Here is a 12697-nt window from a genome sequence, read left to right on the forward strand (position 1 = left end):
CCACCTTAAATGCTCTGAATTACAAACAAGGAATGCCCAGTCCTGAGCTCCAAGCATCCATGAAGCAGCAACCGCCATCTTAAAAGAGGGCTGTTGCCAATAATAAAAGGGAAACATTAACTATCGACTAGCAACTTATACCCAAGTATGGAAAAATGTGATATATGCAGTAAATGTTAGCGTATTGGAATTTATCTCAAGGGATTCATAACAAAATCTCAACTCAAACTATCGATTTGGTTGATTAAATCAAGAGATAATTATTCCTACATCATACAGGGTCCATAAATATTAAGGTGACCTCTAGTGGTCAATCATTTTGTATTGTGACTATTTGCAAGTTTACAATACAAGTAGAATTGCCCCCAGATTAGCTGTAAATACATGAATTGTGTGCAATAAAAATTTTAAAAAATAAATAAATTACAAACTATAGAGGAAAAAAAATATACCTCTGTTCATACAAAAAGAGAAAAAAAACAGCAAAGAGATTTAAAAATAATAAATTTAAGGACCTAAAGCCAAATAGAACTCAAAGTAGATAACCTAACCCTTATGAGAGGCTAATAAGGGACCTGTCTCATAACTAGTACCTGTACCAAGAGGTCACAACGGTTGATAACAACCTAGGTCAGATGTTTAACCCCATATATTTCCACCACATGGGGACAACTAGGAAACCAGGACTGGTTCACATACACAAATGATTAGCTGTTATCTATAAAGGCGTTAACATCCATGTCCACATTAAGACCATACGGAATGTAACAACGTACCCTATGGATCCAAGCCATCTCCAAGCCAACTAAAGCGCCCCCCCTCCAATTGGCATTATACTTATCAATTGCCAAAAAAATTGTGTTGGCTGGATCTTGATTATGGAACCTATCATAATGCTTTGAGACAGAATGGTATTTAAAGCCAATCCTGATATTGGTGATGTGCTCTCCTAAGTGGACCTGCATGGACCGCTTGGTCCTGCCAATGTATTGGAGCCCACAGGGACATTGGAGTAGATAGACTACTCCAGTAGAGCTACATGTAACGAATGGCTCAATTTTATATTCCTTAGAGGTGCTTGTTGACATTAAGGACTTAGTTCTTTTTACTTTAATTTTATTCAATGTGCATACTTGACATCTGCGACATTGATGATACCTGGAAAGATTCTGGAAGAAGGATAACCTTTTAACGGGTGGGTCCACTACATTGGGGGAAATAATGTTCCCCAACAAGGGAACTCATTTAAACACTATCTGTGGTTTATCTGGTAGAAAGGTATTGACTATTCTGTCATTAGCTAACAAGTGCCAGTGTTTGCTTATAATTCTCTTAATTTGATGATGTTGGGTTGAATACGTGGTAATAAAAGGTATAGTGAGACCCTCTTTCTTCTTCTTAGGGCCTACGTCCAACAAAGTGGATCTATCAAGATTTGCCACTTCCTCCATGATGGTCTCTAATGTATGCCTATCATAACCCTTTTCAAGTAGTCTGTTCTTCAAAATGCCCGCTTGGGATTTGTAATCGGCTAACTCTGAACAGTTGCATCTCATTCTAACAAACTGACTCTTGGGTACCAATTTCAGACAGCTGTCATTATGACAGCGGTCCAGGGGTATAAATGCATTCCGGTCAGTCTGTTTAAAGTAAGTGATCGTCTTGAAGGTGTCAGCTCCTTTAATGATGGTAAGATCCAAAAAGTTGATTTTTTCTTGACTCACTTCATGGACGTACCTAATTCCTCTCTCATTTTTGTTAATAAAAGAGAAGAATTAATTTAGTTCTAATAGGGTGCCTTCCCATAGGAGGAGGACATCATCTATGTACCTGGTCCAAAAGATCAAGTGTGGGTTGCGATCCTTATAGATGACGTCCTCCTCCCACTTGGCCATAAAAAGATTGGCCAAGCTTGGAGCATACTTCGCACCCATGGCAACGCCTCGTTGACGATGGTAGCCATGGTCAAACCAAAAGTAATTATGGTTTGCTGCAAAGTCGAGCAAATCCATAATGAATTCCTGTTGTTCCAGGGAAATCTTTGAGAGGGCATTTAAAAAGTATTTGACAGCCGAAAGTCCCAAACTGTGTGGAATAATAGTATACAGTGATGCAACATCAGCTGTAACCAACCACGTGTGGGTATTAGGTTTTAGTTGGGACAACAAATGGATCACGTGTTTCGTATCTTTCACATAAGAGAGCATTTGTTGCACTAAAGGCTGAAGAAAGAAGTCTATGTACTTGCCCACCCGGGACGTAACCGAATCAATACCACTTACTATCGGGCGTCCCGGGGGGCAAGTCAGACTCTTATGAATTTTGGGTAAACAATATAACACTGGGACTCGTGGGGCCTTAGGGACCAAAAGATCTTATCTTTTTCATCAAGTATACCCAAACGGAACCCTTTAGCGACTAATGTTTCCAAGTTTTCTTTAGATTTTATGACCGGGGTACCGGGTAGGGGAATATATGTGTCTCGATCGCCGACTATGTTATACATTTCTTGTAGGCAGTCTTTCCTATCTAGAACCACAATCTCCCCACCCTTGTCAGCTGGGCGAATTACGATTCCCTTATTATTACAGAGTGAATCGAGTCCTTCTTTTAAAGTTTTCTCCATCCCATAGTTAGTGACTTTAATGGAGTCTAAGTCCCTAAGGACAACATCTCTAAATACCCTTAATGAGGGTGCCAAAACCCCAGGAGGATTAAATGTAGAGGCATTAGCCAATCCAGAGTGTTGGTGTTCCTGCTGAATAGATTGTCTCGGTATATATTGGAATGGAATATTAGCAAAGTGTCTTTTGATATTGATTCTACGGACGTACTTGTGGACATCCATGTACGTCTGAAATTTATTGATTTTTTTTTGGAGGTGCAAATTTTAAACCTTTATTTAATATTGCTAATTCTGATCTGGTTAAAGTCTGAGTACTAAGATTAAAAATACCGTCAGCCTTTATATCCTTTTCTTTTTTGAGTCGTGCTCTCCTCCCCCCTCTTGTTCCTCTTTGTTTTCTACTGGTCTTTTTTGTCCTTGATTGGATCTGGGAAAACCCCAAGGGTGTGATTCCTGGTCTCTCCTATAGGAGCTAGCAGGATATTCTCTAGAAGACCTATAGTATCCATGATCTTCCTGATGGGTAGGCCCTTGCTTATCCCTAAGTGGATAAAATCGATTATGAGTATCTACCCCATAATCGACCTCCCTCTCATCCCTTTCGCTGTCAAAGTAAGGGGGATTATCCAAATGATGATGATAATTGGATTGTGGATCATACCCACAATCATTATATGGAGTCCTATCATGACCTCTATCACGACCTCGATCAGGCTGTGGAGCTGTTCTATATGCCTGGTACTGGTTATGATTGTACTGTTGTGCATACCTCCTTTCCTGATTGTCTCCTTGTCTATATGAGTGCTTCTGCCCTGTGTTTCTCCCATATTGTCCCCCCCCTGCAGGTGCAGATGGCATCCGTGGTGATTGATAAGACACTCGTCTGCCTCTTTTCCCTTGTTTGTTGTTGTTTTGGGATTTCTTTGGGGTTCTCTGGGTGTCTTTTCTGATAGGGAGATGTTGGATTTGAACCGGGGGTTGTACTACAGTATCAGCCGCATGGGAGGTCACATCCATTTTAGATTCCATTGCATCAGCTACTTCCGTAGCTAATTTTTTTGCCAAGCGAACACATTATTTGTTTGATAATCTGCATAATCTCTATTATATTTTTTTCTCTTTTTAATTTTTTGTTCTTTTTCTTCTTTGTCTAATACTTTCAATAGATTAATGGTCCTTTCTTTATATTCTTCAATGTCTTTATAAGGCAAAAGGCTATCTTTCAGGGCTTTAATTTCACCATCTAATCTGGCCAGCTTACTGTTTTTCCTGGATACTAGAAATCGCAGGAAGCTAACCCCTGCCTCATTAAAGTACCGGAACCATTCCTCTAGTTCCAATTGGAACCATAGTAGATTTAATGTATGTCTCCAAGAAAGCTACATCCCACTGAGTGTGGATTTCAGAAATTGTTAAATTTTTTTAATCGCACAAAAAGTCCACTCAGATCATTTTCCTTATCACTATATACTTCAAATACCCCATCTGTATTGACCACCTTAGCTGCCCTATACTCAAAGATATCCATAATGTATATTATCAATTACACACAAAAGGGCTAATCACTATGGTTGGTTCAATTAACTTGTTGATATCAAAACAAGAATGATTGCCACAAACGTATGGGATATATAGAACAAGTAGGGTAAATGTATACCAAATATAATTAATTCACAAATTAATGTGTTTGACTGCAGCTGTATGTGACGTATCTAGAAACAACAGGTAAAAATAATAAAACATACAGCGCTGTCCAAAAGGAGCTTCCAGGGGAGACAAGACAACAGTCGCCCATCTACTCTGGACAGTAAAAATATGACAAAAATAATAATAAAAAATGGTCTTGCTGCAATTTAAAACGTGAGATATCCGCAATCAATACAATAATACCAAAAAGCAAACCGCGCTAATGAGACCTATATAATATGAGTACTGAATACCTTAAATATAGGGTTCAAATACCTAAATAAAATGTATTTATTTATTTATTTATTGTATTTATACCACTAAAATTGTATAAAATAATCACATCACGAGATGAAAAGGAATCACAAAAAATGGAATACATAAAGAGGTTGTTAAATAACAAGAGGAGGTAAGCTGGTATTGTAGTAAATCACATTATAGGAGAAGTCTCTTCTTCACACATATCAGTGACATCAAACTTGAAAAGCACCATAGAAAGTAGTGAGGTGAGAAGGAAAAGTCCTTCCACCTACAAAATCACAGCCTCTTACCAGCTGCCCTGATCTCTTATCAGGAGATCAATTTTGCTTTTAGCTTATGACCCAGCCACAGTCTCTTGGTGAACCGATAAAATGACACCTTTCCTCCTCTCCGGTATTTCCCAAATTTCTCTTAGTCAGCCATCACCCAAGTGAGAAAAGGAAAACTCACATAGTGTAAAACTGTAAAATTCCTTTAATAGTAATAAAATGGTTGCACTTACAGAAAAAATGAAATACGAAAGCGGAATAGTATCTGACAAGACATCCGAGCCGACCGGCTCACTCGAACCCGTGTCTTCTGGGACTACACACTGTGTCGGTGGGTATATAGGTATATATATACATAGGATAAGACCCTAAAATAAGGGAGCTTATGTACCCCCCAGTACAATGGGACTTTGTAGGCGAACAATGCAACAATGTTGTGCCTTAATTGTCCTCGGGCTCTTTTTAAGGCTTTTTTCAGACATGTAGGCGAGTATCCTCGCTCAAGGAGTCTTTCTCTTAATTTATTTGCTTCCCTAACAAAGTCAGTATCATTTGAGCAGTTACGTCTGAGTCTTAGATATTGCCCGTATGGGATGGATGAGACTAATGATTTGGGATGTGAGCTTGACGCATGTAGAATGGTGTTTCCAGCTGTCTCTTTCCGATAGAGACCGCTGGATAAAGACCCATCTATGGATTTGGTTATGCTTAAATCTAGAAAAGTAATTGAGGTATCACTGAAAGTCATTGTGAAATACAAGTTAGAGTTATTTGAGTTCATGATTTGTATAAAAGAATGTAAGGCCTCAGGTGTCCCATTCCATATCATGAATATATCGTCTATATACCTGAATCATGCTGCTACATGGGTGGTATATGTCGAGAGGCTGTCGTCTGACAAGAGCGACTGCTCCCACTCCCCCAGGTATAGGTTGGCATACGATGGGGCACAGCAAGTCCCCATCGCAACCCCCTGCACCTGGAGGTAGTGGGAGCCGTCAAACGAGAAAGTATTATGTGTTAGAATGAAATCTAAAGATTCCAAGAGGAAGGAGTTGAGTTTACGGTCATCTTTGTGGGATTGTGATAAAATATGTCTGATGACTGAAAGTCCTGAATCGTGCGGAATAGAGCTATATAGTGCCTCAACATCGATGGCCACTAGAAGCGAGTGTGGTAATGTATGTAATTCTTCCAGATTTTGCAACAAATGGATAGTGTCCTTAATATATGAGAAAAGACCTGCAACATAGGGTCTAAGGTGACTGTCTACAAACTTGCTCAAGTTTTCAGTTAAGGACCCGTTTCCGGAAATGATGGGACGTCCGGGAGGGGTTTCTTTGTTTTTGTGTATTTTGGGAAGACAATACAATGTGGGGGTACTTTCTGACACTCATTGTTTACATGAAAAAGTTATTTTTTTTTGCAAAAAAATTACTTTGAACCCCCAAACATTATATATTTTTTTAAAGCAAATGCCCTATAGATTAAAATGGTGGGTGTTTCATTTTTTTTTTTCACACAGTAATTGCGCAGCGATTTTTCAAACGCATTTTTGGGGGAAAAAACACACTTTTTTAAATTTTAATGCACTAAAACACACTATATTGCCCAAATGTTTGATGAAATAAAAAAGATGATCTTAGGCCGAGTACATGGATACCAAACATGACATGCTTTAAAATTGCGCACAAACGTGCAGTAGCGACAAACTAAATACATTTTTAAAAGCCTTTACAGGTTACCACTTTAGATTTACAGAGGAGGTCTACTGCTAAAAGTACTGCCCTCGATCTGACCTTCGCGGTGACACCTCACATGCATGGTGCAATTGCTGTTAACATTTGACGCCAGACCGACGCTTGCGTTCGCCTTTGCGCGAGAGCAGGGGGGGACAGGGGTGCTTTTTTTTTTTTTTTTCTTTATTATTTTTTTGATTTTTTTTATCTTATTTTTAAACTGTTCCTTTCATTTTTATGTTTTTAAATCATTTTTATTGTTATCTCGGGGAATGTAAATATCCCCTATGATAGCAATAGGTAGTGACAGGTACTCTTTTTTTAAAAAATTGGGGTCTATTAGACCCTAGATCTCTCCTCTGCCCTCAAATCATCTGACCACACCAAGATCGGTGTGATAAAATGCTTTCCCAATTTCCCAATGGCACTGTTTACATCCGGCGAAATCTAAGTCATGAAATGCTCGTAGCTTCCGGTTTCTATTTTATATATTGATCCGTTCAGATACTATACCACTAAGGGAGGCGTATGCTGCGTGCGTGGGTGTTAGCGGTACTGGCGCTAATCTGATGCTGCCTGGGGCGACACATATCACCGCCGGGCGAACAGGGGGCTAAACCTTTATTCGGTAATAAACAGCGGGTGCCCTGACACTATAAAAAATAAACGAACTAACCAGCGTCACCCGTTACACTTATACAGTGATCAGTGGTGAAAGGGTTAACTAGGGGACAATCAAGGGGTTAAAACATTTATTAGGTAATATATGGGGGTCCCTGTCGCTATAAAACGCTGACGGCGAACCTAAATATTTACGTCTCTAACTAGCGTCACCAGCGACACTAATACAGCGATCAGAAAAATGATCGCTTAGTGACACTGGCGACAGGGGGTGATCAAGGGGTTAAAACTTTATTAGGGGGGTTAGGGGGTATCCTAGACCTAAAGGGGGCTAACCCTAACTGCCCTAACACAGTAACTGTCACAAACTGACACCATGCAGTAATCAGAAAAAAAATTAAAAAAAAATAAAAAAACTGCTTGGTGTCAGTGTGACGGGGGGAGGGGTGATTGGGGGGTGATCGGGGGGGGATCGGGGGGTAAAGGGGGGTGTTTTGTATGCCTGACATGTTCTACTGAGTGTGTAGTGTGTTTTCACTCACTTGGATGTCTTCTCTCCTCTGCGCCGGAACAGAAAATACAGAGCCGAGGAGAGATGACATCATTTCCTTTGCTGCTGTTTAGCATACAGCAGCAAAGGAATGATTTGATTGGCCAGCGGCGATCGCGAGGGGGGGGCCACGAACAGATGGTCTCCCCCTCATCTCTGATCGCCGCTGGTCAGAAGCGGACCGCCTCGGGCACCGGGGGGGGTCAATGTACGTGATTCTGCCTGCCCGTGCCACCTTGCCGACGTAATTCGGCATGAGGCGGTCCTTAAGTGGTTAAACCTGAGAGTATGCACGGTCAGTTCATATCCATTATATAACTAAAGCTTCAATATGTTTTGGTAAATACATGAAAAAAACTTAAATTGCGCCTGTGTCCAAATTTATATGGACCTAACTATGTGTGCCCTGCCTTTCATTTTACCGCTAGTTGGTCCAACTCTATTCACAATCCATGCAGAGACCGGTTGCTGCAGAGAACACACAAAAGGAAGATCCCAAAACATCACCGTACATTTTTGGGTCCTCAAAAACCTGATTGCCAGTTCCAGAGCTGTGCTGTGATGCTGAGACATGGGAGCAGACAGAGTGAAAGAGTCTTGGTGTTATGGATTCTAATTAGTGCTTGACCTTGCTAGACCATTGTGCCCTGATGGCAAATTAAGCCATTTATAAGGGCAATGGTTCTATAAGTACAGGGAAGCCTTGCAAACAACTCCTATCTCAGGGGGAACTCAGACAATGCCACTTTTTTTCTAAGATATCTGCAGAGCATGCATCAGGGCCCTCCAATGCTTTCAGAGCATGCAGCAGTTCCTTGAGTTAGCGGTTTGCAGGGTGCCCCTTCAACATTTTAGCCCTCAGTCCCCAGATGACAATCATGGCCAATAGAAGCCCCCTACCAGGGGAGCGAGTAATAACTATGCCTCTCTGGCTAAGGTCCTGCCCCCCATAAAAAACTCACTTGTGGCTGTCAAAATCTGTGGTGTGTGCAGCTCATCATCTCCTTAGCAAAGTATTGCTGGAAGATGGTTTGTGGTAGGGTAGTGACTTGCAAGCCTGTACCAAAAAGGTATGTGATATCTTGCCCATCAAAGCATCTATGCACAACAGGACAATAAACCACCATATCCACATTTCTTGGATGGGAGTTATTTCACTTTGCCACCTAACGGCTTGACACCTGGCAGTGGGGCGATCTGGTTTAATGGCATATTCTGTGCAGTCTCTAGTGATTGATAGCCCCAGCACAGAGATGGAGGCTGCCTCTGAGGTGGTGTTTTCCTTCTACAATATGGGTGAAGGATTCTTGTCTGCACTTCAGTGCTGATAACTCTGCCATTTTTTGATGGCCAGTTCCATTGAAGCTGTCTGATAAATTGCAGCTTTAGTCTATCAATAACCCATCAATGATTATTATCTGGGGTCTGACCTTGCCAGACAGCAATGCCTCCACAAATTACTCCTTTAGTCATCCCCTGGCATCACTCCAGCTGGGCCATCCTAATTTACCCCTTACCCTGCTGTGTTTTTCTGCTGCCATGTCTTGCCAATCTAGTGAATATTGTAAAATTAATTCTAACACTCTCTGCTTTCTGCCGATAAAGTGGGCAATGAGGTCTACCAAATGCTATCATATGGTCATACACAGCTTCCAAGTGAATAACTATCTTGCCAAAGGAACCCTGGTCTGGGAGGTGCATGCTTACATTTCTTGCTTCCCCCTCTATGGCAATAATGGTCAGTTCTGCCTGCTGAGCAGGCAGGATCCCAAATAATCAGATCAGGAACCCCACTCTCTCTTGACCCAATCACCCAAGTCCTGACCTGGTCCTGTGTACTTGGGTAATTACTGCAGTAGAAAAGCTGCTAGGAATAAAGGGATCATTATTGCAGGGGCAGTAAGATGCCAGATTCCCTCTTTAGTAGTACTAAGGGTGCTGCTGTTGCCCTACTCCCAAAACATTGCCTGACCTGGACATTCCTGTTTACAGATGTGAAGTTTAACGGAATAGGTTATCAACCAAATAATCATATAGGGAGTAACTGTAACTTGCAGTTTAATAAACAGTTAAAAAGATAAAAGAAATACTTTTAAACAAGTTCGGTATGACAAAGAAACATGCTGCATTATAATACAAAATACTTTATGAGAGCTGTGAGAACCGTTCTGAATATAGCTACTTGCAATTATCCTCATAAACAGTGTTTCTCACAGTAAAGTCCAGGGTAGCTCTGGTATAGGTGAACAGCTAGGGGAAGCCACAACCTGCAACAGTGTGTATAGTCTAATAAAATAGTTGCTGTGCAAAGTAGTTCATTTTTTTACATTAACAGGAGCTTTTCTATCCAATTTAATGGACCATGCACTATTCTGTGAATAACCAGCTGCTTGTCCTTGACATTTTGTCTACCAGTATTGACATAACCACAAATGTTTGCAAGAGGTGATCTCAGCTGAGTTCCTCGTGCCTACAATACCAATGAGCATTATAAATATTCCACAAGCACAATCCCTTTCAGTATGCAATATGCTTAGCACATTCTAGATAAAATAGCTGTGGCTTTGCAGCTTTGCTTATTAATTAAAAATAACATTAATTCATGTAGTGCAATACAGTAGTAAGAATATTTTGCTTAACAAATGAGAACTAAATTAAAAGCTTTTTAACATGTAGTCATGTGTAGAAAATTAATACATAATTTGCTAGGCTGATCATGATTGCCACCTCTCACTTCTATAACAAAATGTTATGATTTTTTTCAGAAAGGTAATGTACCACTGGTGAATTAGAGGAAAAAAAATTAAACTGTATTCCGCTTTTCATCAAATTAGCATTAGTAATCACAATCCAGTTAGCTGAAATTATTCCTAAACAGCTACATGCTTTGGTATTCTATTAAATTGTTTACTTACAACTACACCGTTTAGTTTGTGGTTTGTATGCTCCCTCGTGAATAGGAGCAATTTCCAGAAAATAAGCACAATTTTAGTGTATTTTAGTCAGCCAAAGATCTTTCTCACAATGGCCTATCTAAAACTCCCTACACTGTGCTATGTGAAAGACCCAAGTGTATATTATAATATATAAGGTGATTAGAGGCAAAAATCAATCAAGAAATGATAAATGTTGCTGACTGAAACATAGATACACTTCATCTTGTGGACCACAGGTTTAAAGGGACTGAATTACACTAGGACTGCAAAAATGCAGACTTGGGAACACTCATACTAGTTAATTTCCTTTTTGTAGTAACTCAGAAAGATAACTTTTCTGAAAAGTCTATAAATATACTGCACTATTAGCCCTGTGTGGTATCACAGCCCGTTTTTTTTTTTTTTTTTTTTTTTTTTTTTTTTTAGAGTAAATCACTGCAAAAGACTTCAGGGGGAATTAAAGTTACTTGTAAATCCTTCTAGTCAAGAGACACTGGGGTTGGTTTACTAAAGGCAAATAGGCTATTCATGTTGCAAGGGAAATTGCAATTTGTAAGAGAATGTTCCCCGGACCTCAGTGAATGGGGTGAAATTTGCAAAGCACACCCAGTCACGTGCAAGAAAAATAAAAAAGGGACGCATTTTTATTTCAATAGATTTTTATTAAAAAATGTTTTTGGTGATAACAAATAAATTACAGTCAATGTCATAGAAATGAACAATGTATTCCCAGTCGCGTCTTTACATTTGACTATTGTTCGGATCATATATGATAACATGTTAACATAAGCTTAGTTATTTTTATGCTTATCATAGTGATTCTCCACCCTCTGAATACCCCAGGGGGAACACATGCGTCTAGGAGGGTGGGGTCACAAGGCTTTTGCCCATATCCTTTAGAATGGTACAACATTGTGATCCATGCAAGGTATATCAGACAATTTAGGATTATCTCATTTCAATTGATTCACATTTAGGCATGACTCTTGATAAAAAGAGTAAACTTAAAAAATGTTATCTAAGAATTTAAAGAGAAAATTGGATGTGACGTTAACATTGTGAGGTATGTGCGAATCTTTTGTATTTCAATACTCTATGGGCCTAAATTGGGGATTGTTATATAGTTTTGTTAATTCTATACCAGTCTATCCAAGGTTTCCAGACAGGGTATCTGGAGTTTTAACTTCCTTGGGAGGCAGCGAACATAACTTCATACGTGATATGTAGGTTGGTGGTTCTGACTACTTCTGCAAGGGTTGTAAACTCAGTTCTTTTCCAACGTCTCACTAATTCTAGTCGTGCACTTGATGAGAATGTGAGAGACCATGCTTCTTAAAGGGTGAGGGATAGTGTCTATTCCCAAGGAAAAGATAGCCATTCTTTGGTTGTTTGGGATTTGAGAGTTAGTTATGCGTCCTATGAGACTGAAGATATCAGGCCAATAGGTTCGCAGGAGTGGGCAAGTCTAGAATATGTGTCATGGAACCTCTTTGGCCACATTGTCTCCAGCACAGCGGAGACAATTGGGGATTAAAACCTGTTAGTCTGGTAGGAGTTAAGTACCACCTTAGAAGTATCTTTTGGTATAGTTCCCACAGGTTGACACTCTTGGTAGCTTTATATGTAGATGCTATTGCATATCTCCATTGGTTAGGTGTATAGGATGCTTTCAAGTCTATTTCCCAGGTTCTCATAGAGGGGGTTTTGGTGAGTATAGATTTTTGGTGTAGAAAGTTGTAGAACAAGGATATGCCTTTGATTGAGGTGTTAGGGTTTGTGAAGTACATAAACATCCTCCATGAAATGACGGTGGATGTATCTGTAATAGAGGACAGTAGGTGTGAGATTTGAATATACATATAATGATCTTTGGGTTCTAGGCCGTATTCGAGCTGAGTTGCTCTAAAAGTTTTGAGTGTGGGACCTATTTGGATGTCCGCAATAGATGTGAAACCATTATATTCCCAATGTCTAATTTTTAAGTTTAGGATTAGCAGTTGTAAGCTAGT

This window comes from Aquarana catesbeiana, linkage group LG05 (genome assembly GCF_042186555.1).
Source record: "Aquarana catesbeiana isolate 2022-GZ linkage group LG05, ASM4218655v1, whole genome shotgun sequence".
NCBI lineage: Eukaryota > Metazoa > Chordata > Amphibia > Anura > Ranidae > Aquarana > Aquarana catesbeiana.